The sequence below is a fragment of the Suncus etruscus genome, chromosome 11 (genome assembly GCF_024139225.1).
Source record: "Suncus etruscus isolate mSunEtr1 chromosome 11, mSunEtr1.pri.cur, whole genome shotgun sequence".
NCBI classification, from domain to species: domain Eukaryota; kingdom Metazoa; phylum Chordata; class Mammalia; order Eulipotyphla; family Soricidae; genus Suncus; species Suncus etruscus.
Window position 1 is genome coordinate 23,834 of NC_064858.1, and position 12,691 is coordinate 36,524.

The 12,691-nt window shown below is 44.3% G+C and overlaps 1 non-coding gene across 1 annotated transcript; it reads left to right on the forward strand.

The window, feature by feature from the left end:
* Nucleotides 1-5,290: 5,290 nt before the first annotated feature.
* On the forward strand, nucleotides 5,291-5,397 carry LOC126023631 (U6 spliceosomal RNA). Its single transcript, XR_007500738.1, has one exon. It is a non-coding gene; the product is annotated as a U6 spliceosomal RNA (small nuclear RNA).
* The last annotated feature ends 7,294 nt before the right edge of the window (nucleotides 5,398-12,691 follow it).

Below are 12,691 nucleotides of genomic sequence, written 5' to 3' on the forward strand. Positions count from 1 at the left end.
GTCCCAAACACAAATTTATTTATTTATTTATTTATTTATTTTTATTTCGGTTTTGGGGTCACACCCAGCACCGCTCAGGGGTCACTCCTGGCTCTATGCTCAGGAATCGCTCCTGGCAGGCTCGGGGGACCCTATGGGGTACCGGGATTTGAACCACTGACCTTCTGCAGGCAAAGCAAACGCCTTACCTCCATGCTATCTCTCCGGCCCCCCAAAAATAATTTTTATAAACATCCCACCATAGCATATTCCTCTGAAACATCAATGACTTTGTTCTTTGTAATTATTTTTATATACTCTTGGGGGTCCCCACCAGGCCATCCTCTGGCTGTGTGCTCACGAATCACACTTGGTAAGCACTATTTACAATAGTTATAATCAGGAAACAACCCAACTGCCCAAGATCAGATGAGTGGATAAAGAATCTTTTGGGTGCATATATGCACTGGAATTCCATGTGGCTGTTAGGAAAAATGAAGTCGGAACTTTTGTTTATACATGGAAAGATATGGAGAGTATTATGCTGACTGAAATGAGTCATAAGGAACAGAATAGACATAGAAGGATCTCACTCACTTGTGGGATATAAATATATATATATATATATGTGTATATATATATATATATATATATATATATAGTATAGCTGGAAAATCCAGAGACAATAGAGATGAGAACCAAAAGAACCAATTATTGGTAAGAAGCTTGCCACAAATGGTGGCAGTACAGTTAGGGTAAAGAAGGAACCACTCTGCCAGTGACAATGATAGCTGAAACTTGACACTCAGGACAAGAACTATGTGCTAAAATGAAACAAAATGAAATGAAAATATGCACAGTTCCCCCTCATTGACAGGAGGGCAAACCAATGTCTAAAAAGGAAAAAATGGAAGAGAGAGAGGAATAGGGCCAAAGGGAAACTTGGCATATAGGTGGTATGAAATGGGTACTGTTAAAGGGGTGTACATTGCATGACTGAAATTCAATCATAAGCAACTTTGTAAACAAGGTATTTAACTAAAGTATTTAATTAATGAAAAGTGTACGTTAAAATGTAGATATTGTTAGTACCCAAGTTCTGAACACGCAGGGACACCATGCCAGGTAGCTATCAGGGAAGGACAAGGGAGCAGTGAGAAGATACCCCCTAGACAATAGCCAATCATTTTAAGGATCATGAGAAAGCTGGAACCTCCCTATATTCTTTTGCTATACACTCTTCCTCATGACCTTAGGCGGGGCTCATCTATTTCAGGAGGTGGCCCTGACTGTCCAGTTTGAGGTACTTGTTGGCAGATGGATTAAAGTATTAAACTTTATTCAGCTTGTGTTGTCTTGTCCTACTACTTTGAACCCAAGCAGATAGATTAAAGGTAGAAAAAAGGAGGGGCTGAATGGAACATTTGCTTTGCACAAGGATGACTGGATTGGATCACCAGCAATGCATCGTGTACCTAAAACACTCAGAGTTCACATCCTGCTTTTCCCTTGAAGCAGTCATGGATCAGGAAATGTCCTCAAGAGTCTCTCAAAACCTGAATTTGGTAGTAAGCAATGGTCCACAGCAAAGGGAAGTGAGAAAAAAGAGGCCACCAAGAGCAAATTAGCAGTGGTGGTGGCAGCTTCTTCTCAGACAAAAGCAAGGTGGCCTAGATGGCTGTCCTTTCACTTTGGGAGTTAGCTGGCAGCAGATTGGGATGGGGGGAATTTTCTGGTTCCTGAAGAGTTAAGAAATGAGGAGAAAAAGGGCTAAATAGAGAGGAAACAACAGATCATGGGTGACAGAATGAAAGGATAGAAAAGGATTTGTAGGGGGCGGAGCGAAGGCACTGCAGTAGGGCATTTGCCTTGCATGCGGCCAACCCTGGATAGACCTGGGTTTGATTCCAGCAATCGCCTGACAGAGGCGATTTCTGAGCACAAGGCTAGGAGTAATCTATGAGAGCCACCAGGTGTGGTCCAAAGGACAAAAAGAAGGAAGGAAGGAAGGAAGGAAGGAAGGAAGGAAGGAAGGAAGGAAGGAAGGAAGGAAGGAAGGAAGGAAGGAAGGAAAGAAGGAAGGAAGGAAGGAAGGAAGGAGGGAGGGAAGGAAAGAGGGAGGGAGGAAGAAAGAAAGAAGGAAGAAGGAAGGAAGGAAGGAAGGAAGGAGGAAGAAAGAAAAGAAGAAAGAAAGAAAGAAAGAAAGAAAGAAAGAAAGAAAGAAAGAAAGAAAGAAAGAAAGAAAGAAAGAAAGAAAGAAAGAAAAAAGGAGGGAGAGGGAGAGAGAAAGAGAAGAAGGAAGGAAGGAAGGAAGGAAGGAAGGAAAGAAAGATAGGAAGGAAGGAAGGAAAGAGGGAGGGAGGGAGGAAGAAAGAAAGAAAGAAGGAAGGAAGGAAAGAGGGAGGGAGGAAGAAAGAAAGAAAGGAAGGAAGGAAAGAGGGAGGAAGGAAGAAAGAAAGAAGGAAGGAAGGAAGGAAGGAGGAAGAAAGAAAGAAAGAAAGAAAGAAGGAAGGAAGGAAAGAGGGAGGGAGGAAGAAAGAAAGAAGGAAGGAAGGAAGGAAGAAGGAAAGAAGGAAGGAAGCAAGGAAGGAAGAAGGAGGAAAGAAAGAAAGAAAGAAAGAAAGAAAGAAAGAAAGAAAGAAAGAAAGAAAGAAAAAGAAAGGAGGGAGGGAGAGGGAGAGAGAAAGAGAAGAAAGAAAGAAGGAAGGAAGGAAAGAAAGATAGAAAGGAAGGAAGGAAAGAGGGAGGGAGAAAGAAAGAAGGAAGGAAAGAGGGAGGGAGGGAGGGAGGAAGAAAGAAAGAAAGAGAAAGAAAGAAAGAAAGAAAGAAAGAAAGAAAGAAAGAAAGAAAGAAAGAAAGAAAGAAAGAAAGAAAGAAAGAAAGAAAGAAAGAAAGAAAGAAAGAAAAAGAAAGAAAGAAGAAAGATTTGTAAAGTGGTGATCAGGGGAAGGGGTAAAGGAAAGGTTATATATAACGGAAGGACTGTATACAACATAGGCATTATGTATAATACAGATGGACATTAGACAGACATAGAGGTGGCCACCACACACACATACACACACACACACACACACACACACACACACTCACACAAAGACATAGACAATGAAGATTGATCCATAGGTTACAGTTAAAAAACTGACCCAGGTGGAATGGTTAAAACTCAAAAAAATATCAAGCTGGGCCCGGAGAGATAGCACAGCGGCGTTTGCCTTGCAAGCAGCCGATTCAGGACCAAAGGTGGTTGGTTCGAATCCCAGTGTCCCATGTGGTTTCCCATGCTTGCCAGGAGCTATTTCTGAGCAGGAGTAGCCCCTGAGCACCGCCGGGTGTGCCCCCCCCCAAAAAAAAAAAAATCAAGCAAACATGTCAGATAGAAAGGTTTTCCAATTCCTAGGCAAATTATCATTGGTGCAGGAAAACTTTGCTGAAGAAAGGGTTCCTGGGTTAGATTGTGCATAAAACATTTATAAGAGAATAATAATTTTCAAGTTGAGAATAATAAGTAATATGGCAATGAGCACTCTAAAGAGAACCTACACCATGAAGTATCATCTAACGGGTCTTGAGCTTCTAGATTCCTTTGCTGAAAGCAAACTGAAAACATGGGAATTATGATCTAATAGTAAACTAGCTTGAATTGAAAATAATTAGCAAAAACATACTCAATGAATAAGCACTATAGCAAGAGTGCTTGACATGCAGCTGCGTATTCCAGTGGCACTTATATCCATATAGTGGACATAAGCATTAGATATATGAGCAGGCATAATCAAATGGAAAGTGAATAGATTTGAATATCAAGACATCATAATGAGAATTATGAGAATACTATCATATGGGAATCTAATATAATAAAGCTATATAATATATAGATTATATTCTATATAATATAGAATTATGAAAATTCCCATCATATTGGGAATCTAATATAATAAAGCACTGCAATGCTATATTATAGGACAACAACCTATATCACCAAGAACCACTGTGAACAAAAAGATTAAAGAATTATTATAGACATTAAAATTAAGCCACTAAAGCATTCTTTGGTGAGCACTGTAGTGAGAGTCCATGCTTCCAATCACATTCTGCACCTGTTTCTGTGGGTAAAAGCATTAGAACATTATTATAGACCTCTATAAAGAACAGTTAATTGAACACCTGCTTGAGCTAAAGAGCTATCTCCAGGCTGCAGGTCTGTATGTATAAAAGAGAATATGAGCTTTTGTGTTTCTCCTCTTATGTTCAGTTTGTTTTCTTCTTGCTTGTTTCCTTCTACTCTGAAGCCACTGGTGTTCAAGTTAACAGCCAATTAGACCATTGTGTTTCTTCATGCAGATATTCTAAATACTACATGCAAGTAATGTCATTCTGTATTTATCCATCTGGCTTATTTTATTTAACACAGTATCTTCTAGTTCCATCCATGTTGCTGCAACGTGCATAATGGCATCATTCCTTACAGCTCTGTAGTAATCCATTGTATATATGTACCACAACTTCATGATCCATTCATTGGTTGTTAGACATCTAGGTTGATTCCAAGTCTTAGCTATTGTGCTGAGTGCTGCAATGAATAGCAGTGTGCATAAATCCTTTTGGTCATGCAATTAAGCCCTCTCCTCATCTGGCACTTTATTGGGTTAACAATGAGACAAATAAGGTCTACACAGAGTCACCTTCTTACCTTGTCTTTGCCCACTATGAACAGCATACTCTTGAGTCTTATATGGCATACCACCCTGGACACCAGGAAGTGAGCACATGCAGCTGTGCCCAGGTGATAAATTACTCATGACTAAAGCCTGCTTGGCTTAACATATATAAGGTTGCCTTTATTCATAATAAATGGTTCTGCTTTACAGTTTTCCCCCCAGCTAGTGTCTGTATATTCAACCCCACAGTGACTCCTTTATTCAACCTGTCTCAGACTCCAAAAAGGAGTAACTTGGTCAAGGAGAGACTTCAGACCTTTTCAGCATGCCAGATCACCAACAGTGAGCCTGACAACTTGCCATAGGAAAATCTAAATCAAGACAATAATGAGATATCATCTTACACCAGTGAAGATAGCACATATAAAAAAATACTGGGAACAATCTCTGCTGGCAGGGATGTGGTCAGAAGGAACTCTCCACTCCTGATGGGAATGTTGCCTGATCCAACCACTATGGAAACCCATATGGAGGGTTCTCACTGCCCTCAAAACTGAACTGCCATATGACGAGGCAAACCATCTTTTGGGTATGTATCCGCCAGACAGAAAGACATTCATCCAAAAGGATGTCTTAAAAAGGAGAGGCTGGTGCTCGCTTTGGCAGGACATATACTAAAATTGGAACGATACAAAGAAAATTAGCAAGGCCCCTGCGCAAGGATGACACGCAAATTCATGAAGAGCTCCATAAAAATAAAGGAGAGGCTGGACTGATATTACAGAAGTTAGGGCATGTGACATGATCAGAGTTGGCAATGATTCAATCCCAGGAACCATACAGCTTCCACCAAGTGGAAAAAGATTTCTGGGTGCATATCTGAGCATAAGCCACTGGACTGAGAAAGGACGTAATGTATTGGGTAACAGGCTCTGCATGCAGGAACATCAGATTTGATACCAGCCCAAATTAATGTCCCAGAAAGCACTGGGGAGACCCCAGGATCTGCTATTGAGTGGGACTTCTGAAATCATGAAAAGAAATTAACTCACATATAAATTTTGCAGTCTCCTTAGGATTGAAACAATAGTAGAGGGGAGAGCATGTGACCATAAACAGGACAACCCAGGAATGATTACTGGCAACCAAGATGATGCTAAAGTCAGTCAGGAATGATTCTTAAACCATAGTCCAGAGGCTAAGATCACACGGTTCATGAAATCACATCACTTTTGGTCAAATCACTTCTGGGTCTGTGCTCAAAGAGGACACTGTCAGGCTTAGGGAAGTATATGCAGAGCCAGGAATCAAATCCAGTTTCGCCCAGATAATTGGCAAACACATGAAACAATGTATATGACTAGTCACTGAAAAAAACATTTAAAATATAAAGTTGGGGCCAGAGAGATAGCACAGTGTTAGGGCATTTGCCTTGCAAGCAGCTGACCCAGGACCAAAGGTGGTTTGAATCCTGGTGCACCATATGGTCCCCCATGCCTGCAGGAAGCAATTTCTGAGCACAGAGCCAGGAGCAACCCTTAGCGCCCGCTGGGTGTGGCCCAAAAACCAAAAAGAAAAAAAAAAGAAAAAAAAGTTGGATTCATCTGAGAAATACAGTCAGAGGCTGGGGGTCAGAAGAATAGAGAAGAGGGACCAGAGATAGCACAGCCATAGGGCATTTGCCCGACCTGGGACAGAACCAGGTTCGATTGCCAGCATCCCATGTGGTTCACTGAGCCTGACAGGGGCAATTTCTGAGCACAGAGACAGAAGTAACCCCTGAGTGCTGCTGGGTTGGCCCAAAACAAAATAAATAAAAACTTTAAAAACAAAAAAAGAACAGTAGAGAAGGGCTTGACCTAGGGCCCAGCATAATCATGTTCCCTGTTGAGCCCATAACCCTGCCAGATCCAGGCACCTCCCTGTCATCTCAGGTTGTAGCCCACATCAGTGGTCCAGGGCCAGGGCAGCTCTCACCTACTGCCTGCAGGTATCTCCAGCATCACATCTCTGTAGAGATTCCTCTGAGAGATATCCAGGCATGGATGTCATCTCATCCAGGGAGAAGCTCATGGCCACATCGGGAATGGTCACCAAGCCCTAAGCACACAGGGGGTCAGGGTCAAGGCTCACTAAGGGCTCTAAGCGGTATAGGATCCCTCAGGGTCCAAGAGGGACTCAGGGCCTCTCAAATCTACCCTTAGAAGCACCCAGCCTCCACATGTGAAGGGTCTGAGAAAGCCCACCACCTAAAATAAAGATCACAAATCTTCGGAGAATGTAATCAGCAAACAGGTTTAATGATTCTAGCCAGCTAGGGCTCCTAAGTCTGCCAGAGGAAGCCTTTATAGTCAAAAAGGGGAAGTAGGGAGTGACATAGCAACTGTTACTAAGTTACACAAATCATATATTTAAAATGGGTGATTTTCTAGGTGTCACAAGTTTGGATCACAGGGGTGGGATCTTCGGTGCATTGAGGTCAGGTAGCAAGGAGCTACCCATAAGGCGAGGGTCCTATAGTTGATACATCCTATCTAAAGTACATTTGTTGTGTATGTAAATATTTTGGGGGATTACTATGTTGCTCACCCTAAACTGATTAGGTGATTGTGCCCTACCCTAGGGTGTGACCTGGCATTCTGCCCCCACCCTAGGGTAGGACCTGATTCTGCTTCCACCATTGATTGGTATCTGATCCCACCATTGGGTGGTACCTGACTCTGGGGTATAAGAGCAAGGGTCTGTGGAAGGCGGGGGCTTTTGCTGGCTGGAACTGAAGCTGAGTCTTTGGACTTCAAGACTGTACTCGTCTCCGCTTCTGCCCTTTAATGGGAGAGATCTCCGGCCAGCAGCTTTCTCTCAACCAGGACAGAAGGTAGAAGGCGAATACAAATATTTCGCAAGTGTTAAGCTCTTTTGTGAACACCTAGAAAATTAAGCCGTAGAAGTTAATAAAACGCTCAAGCTGAGTTCCTGTCAAGAGGTTTATTGAGGGAGCAAGCAGAGTTTTTATGCCCTGCTTCAGTGGGAGGAGTAAAAACATAGGATTGAAACTTAAACCAATCAGATTTGTACAGGTACAACGATTTTAACCAATGGGAGCAGACACACTTTGATGGCGGGAAGGATAAGGAGAAACCTGGCAGGATGGGGGGAGGGGAAGCAAATCCTTAATAGATCTTACAGTGTAAACCTTACAAAAACCTATCTATAATTGCGTGTATGAGAGCAGTTACAAAAACAGGTTCCATGGAAAGATTTAAGGAATCTAGTTAAGCCAGATTCTCTGTGGTGAGCTAAATTTATTTGCAGGGTTCTTTTTTCTCAGGGCTATGCAAACTTTTGTGGCTTGAATCAGACGGTGGAAAATCCATTCAGAGTTCCATTAAACATGTGGGTGCTCGGTCGCTCACATCTCCCCCTGTTTAGTATACAATATGGAAAGGACAGATGTGCCTCGGTGGACTGGCCACACTGGGTGAAGAGGTGTGGGGCTTCCAGTCACTGCATCTGCTACCCTTGAGTCAGTCGTTTCCAAAGCTTGGCAAGGCGCGAGCGCACAGATTGAGGTCTATGCGCCAGCTCCTCGATAACTTCAAACTTAAGTGGCGGAGAGTTGGCAGGAGGGGAGATGTCAGGCGTCAGCTGGTCTTCTGAGGTGCATAGTTGTTGGTATAAAACTTTTGAGTCCTTTCTGGTTGCTTCATCCACTTGATTCTTCACAAAGGTGGTGAGTTTGCGAAAAGCCCAAGGACCAAAAGAAACTAGCAACATGAAGCCAATGAAGGGTCCCAAAAAAGCTGGGAGCACTGTTGTTATCCATGGAGTGGTAGAAAACCAATTTTTGTACCAGCTCTCACTCTGCTCTAAATCTTTTTGTCTATTTACTAAATCATCCTCTATACGTTGAATGCTGTCTCTAACTAAACCTGTTTCATCCTTAAAAACACAACATTCTTCTTTAAGGGCTACACAGATTCCTCCTTCCTTCAAAAAAGCCAAATTAAGACCACGGCGATTCTGTAGCACCATTTCAGCTAAGGAGTTAACAGTATTGGTGAGGTGCTGCAGGCCTTTTTTAAGTTCATCAATATCAGCATCAACAGAGCGTTGCAAGGCAGAAAGATGTTGGGAGGAGGTGACAAGGGAAGCAATGCCAGTACTGGCACCAGCTGTGCCAAGAGTCAACAGGACACCTACAGTAATGGCAATGACAGGTTCACGTTTATGACGGGAATAACCGGAGGTGGAGCGGGCAAAAAGGAAATCTTCAGTGTGATGAACAGACAGGCGGGGAAGGAGAAGGATGAGAATGCAGTAATCATTGGATTTTAGAAAGACAGAAGGAATAATATGGGGGGAAAGACCAGAGACACAGGCAAAGTAGGTGCCTTCAGGTGCTAGCAAAAAGGAGGAATCAGAGGCATTAGAAAGAGTATGGGTAACATTACAGGTGAAGGATAATTCAGGGGGAAGACGAGTATGGGCAGGTTTAACACAGAGTCCGGATCCAACGACTTGTCCAACGGTGATGGCATGATGGGAATCAATACCCCAACGAAGCTTTGATGGATCTGAGGTGACAGAAAGGTTACCAAGTATAGCAACACCCTCATAGAAAGGGGGGGTTGGAGAAAAGCAAATCCAGCAGTGTTGATAGCCAGGAGTTTAGATGGCAAGTGCAGAGGCATTCATCATGTCAAGAATAAGTTGAGAGTCAGAAGTGACACTAGGGGGAAGGGTAAGCTGAAGAGAGAAATCAGGAGTGGGAGGGGAAAAGGGAGACGGGGTGGAAGGTAGAGAAGGAGGTGGTTGGGGACGGGAGGCAAGGGCGAGGTTTGGGCTAGGAGCAAGAGGGAGGTAAGAGCGAGGGGCTCAATGAGTAACTGAAGAGAAAAAATGAGGCCAGGATCACGTCCAGAGGAATAAAGGCGCAGGCCCCAGTCACAGCGTTTGGACCAGGGGTGGGCTTTACCAGCGGGAGTAAAGGAAATAGTGAGAGGATTACACCATTTGTTGGTTAGACAAAGAGGTTTAGGGGAGGAAGAAGAGGAGGCATGAGAGACAGAGATATAGTCCCAGGTGGAGGATGGGGACCAAGAGGCATCACCAGTGGTTTCGCAACCCCAGGAGGCACAAAAATAAACGTCACAGAAACCACACTTAGAATTGAGGGAGCGGTCTCTGTGACCACCAGGGCAAACATAAAAAGGGTAGGAAGAAAGTTGAGAACGAGCGGTGGGATTACCACAACCAAAGGTATTTTGGGTTCTGGAGAAAGCAAAGGCACCGCCCTGAACGTTAAAATGATCCGCAGGCTGGAACTGTTGATCAGGTGGGTTGGCTGGTCCGGGGCGAGGCAGAAAGGAGTTGGGAGTGCCCCAGACAGGATGAGCACCGAGGGCGAGGGCACACAAATCGACGGAGAGCGTAGGCCAAGGAGTAGTGTGGCAAGAATGCTGGTAGTGTTGGCAACATCACCGGCCTCGTTTAGGATGAGCCACGTATAATTCCAAAGGGTATACGGAGAGGGACTGTGACGAGGAGATGGCAATGCAGCATTAGGTTGTGCCAGCAGGTGGAGCCATAGGAGCAGGGCTGTCATCAGTGGATGGCGCAGTGAAGGTGTCATTCTGTGAGACGGGAGGCGAAGCAGCATCTGAAATGGAAGAAGAAGGAGAAACCTCAGGGTTTAAATCCCTGGGCTGAATAAAGGGCTTGATCAAGCGATCAGGAAGCCAGCGAGTTTCATTGGTGTCCGGATTATGGACACATGCATGGCCTTTTCCCCAAATAAGAACGGGATGAGGTCCAAGCCAGGCGCCAGTGCGCACATCCTTCCACAAGACTGTGGAAAAGGAATCTTTGGTAGAGGGATGCCAGAGGCGATCCGCAGCAGACTTTCCATGAAGATCAAGGGAGAGAAAATTTAGCACAAAAAGTGCATGATTGAGGAGCGAGCGAGGAGTGGAGCGGTGACCATGGAAAACAAGGTCTTTAGAAGAGAGCTTAAAAAGCATGTTTTTGAGAGTGGAATGGGAGCGTTCCACTATACCCTGTCCCTGGGGATTGTGGGGAATTCCAAATTTGTGGGCGATGCCAAATTTAGCAAGGAAATCTTGAAGTTTGTGGGAGGTGTAGGCAGGCCCATTGTCAGATTTAATGGTGGATGGGAGGCCAATAATGGAAAAGCAGTGCAAAAAGTGAGCTATAACGTCTCGAGTAGCTTCACCAGTGTGAAGGGAGGCGCAAATAAAACCACTAAAGGTATCCACAGAGACATGGACAAACTTAAGAGAGCCAAAGGAGGCAAAATGAGTGACATCAGTTTGCCAAAGGGAACCAGGCAGGAGACCACGAGGATTAACTCCAAGATGGGGTTCAGGAAGGAGGGAGACGCAGGATTGGCACTGTTTGACTATGTCTCTAGCCTGTTCACGGGTGATGGAGAATTTTAAACGAAGGGTTTGAGCGTTAAGATGATGAAGCTTATGGGCCATAGAAGCTTGTTGAAGAGGAGGGCATGTGGAGGAAGACGAGAGGATAGGAAAAAGAGTGTGCCTGGTGGCTGCATCAACCTGAGCATTACCTTGCACCAAGGGACCTGGGAGGTCGGTATGGGCACGAATATGGGAAATAAAGAAAGGATGTGAGCGGGACAAGATGAGCTGTTGGATTTGGGAGAACAATTGAAAAGCTGTGGTAGAGGGCTTAATGAAGGGAACGGTTTCAAGAAGGGGAACGGAAGAAGCAATGTAGGAGCTGTCAGTATAGAGATTAAAAGGAGAGGAGAACATTTGGAAGGCTTGAAGGACAGCAAACAATTCAACATGTTGGGCAGAAGTAAAGGAAGTAGGAAAGGAATGCAGCTTACCTTGTATAAGGAGAGCTGCAACACCGGAGTTGCTGCCATCAGTGAAAAGAGTGGAAGCATTGGGAATAGGAGAAAAACGGGTAACAGTGGGAAAGATAACAGGATGGGAACGTAAAAAATGAAGCAATTTATCAGTGGGATAATGATGTGCTATTGTGCCAGGGAAGGAAGTAAGAAATAAAGTCCAGTCAGGGACTTGAGTGAGAAGCCAGTCAAGCTGGTTATAAGTGTAGGGAAGGACAAGAGTATCAGGTAATTTACCAAAAAGTTTAACGGAAAGCGTGGTGCCCTGTTGAAGGAGGGAAACAACAAGGTCAGGATAAGTAGCGAGAACTTTGCTTGGGGTGGCAGGAAGATGCACCCAATAAAGGGGAGCGGATTGCCAAAAAACGGCTGTGGGGGCAAAGGAGGTAGCAAGGACAATGAGGGAAAGAGGGGAGGAGGGGGAAAAATAGGAAAGAAATTGAGACTGGATTGCAGATTCAACTAAATCAAGGGCAGCACGAGCCGCAGGCGTAAGGGATCGAGGGGAGGTGGGGGCGGCGTCGCCTTGCAATATATCAAAGAGCGGCTTAAGATCACCAGTGGAGAGCTTAAGATAAGGGCGAAGCCAGGTAATATCTCCGAGAAGACGCTGAAAGTCATGATAGGTTTTCAGGTGAGAGGTACGGAGCTGAACCTTTTGGGAGCGCACATTAGAGGGCAGTAGTTCAAAACCTAAAAAAAGGTGGGGAGGATGAAGTTGAACTTTGTCTTTAGAAATGGAAAAACCATGTTGTTGAAGAGAGGGAACCAAGTGGGAGGCGGCGGAGAAAAGAAGATTCTCATCTGGGCCTAGGAGGAGAATATCATCCATATAGTGATAAATGGAGAGGGAGGGGTAGAGGGAACGAAAAGGATCAACAAAAGAGGCAACATAAATTTGACACAAGGTAGGACTGTTCGTCATCCCCTGCGGAAGGACCTTCCACTGAAAACGAGCACAAGGACCGGATGCATTAATTGGGGGTAAAGAGAAGGCAAAGCGAGGACAATCATCAGGGTGCAATGGGATAGAAAAGAAACAATCTTTGAGATCAAGAATGATTTTAAAAGAATTTTCAGGAAAAGCGGTAGAAACAGGAAGACCAGGTTGAGTAGATCCCATAGGGTGCATGGTGGCATTAATTTTTCGAAG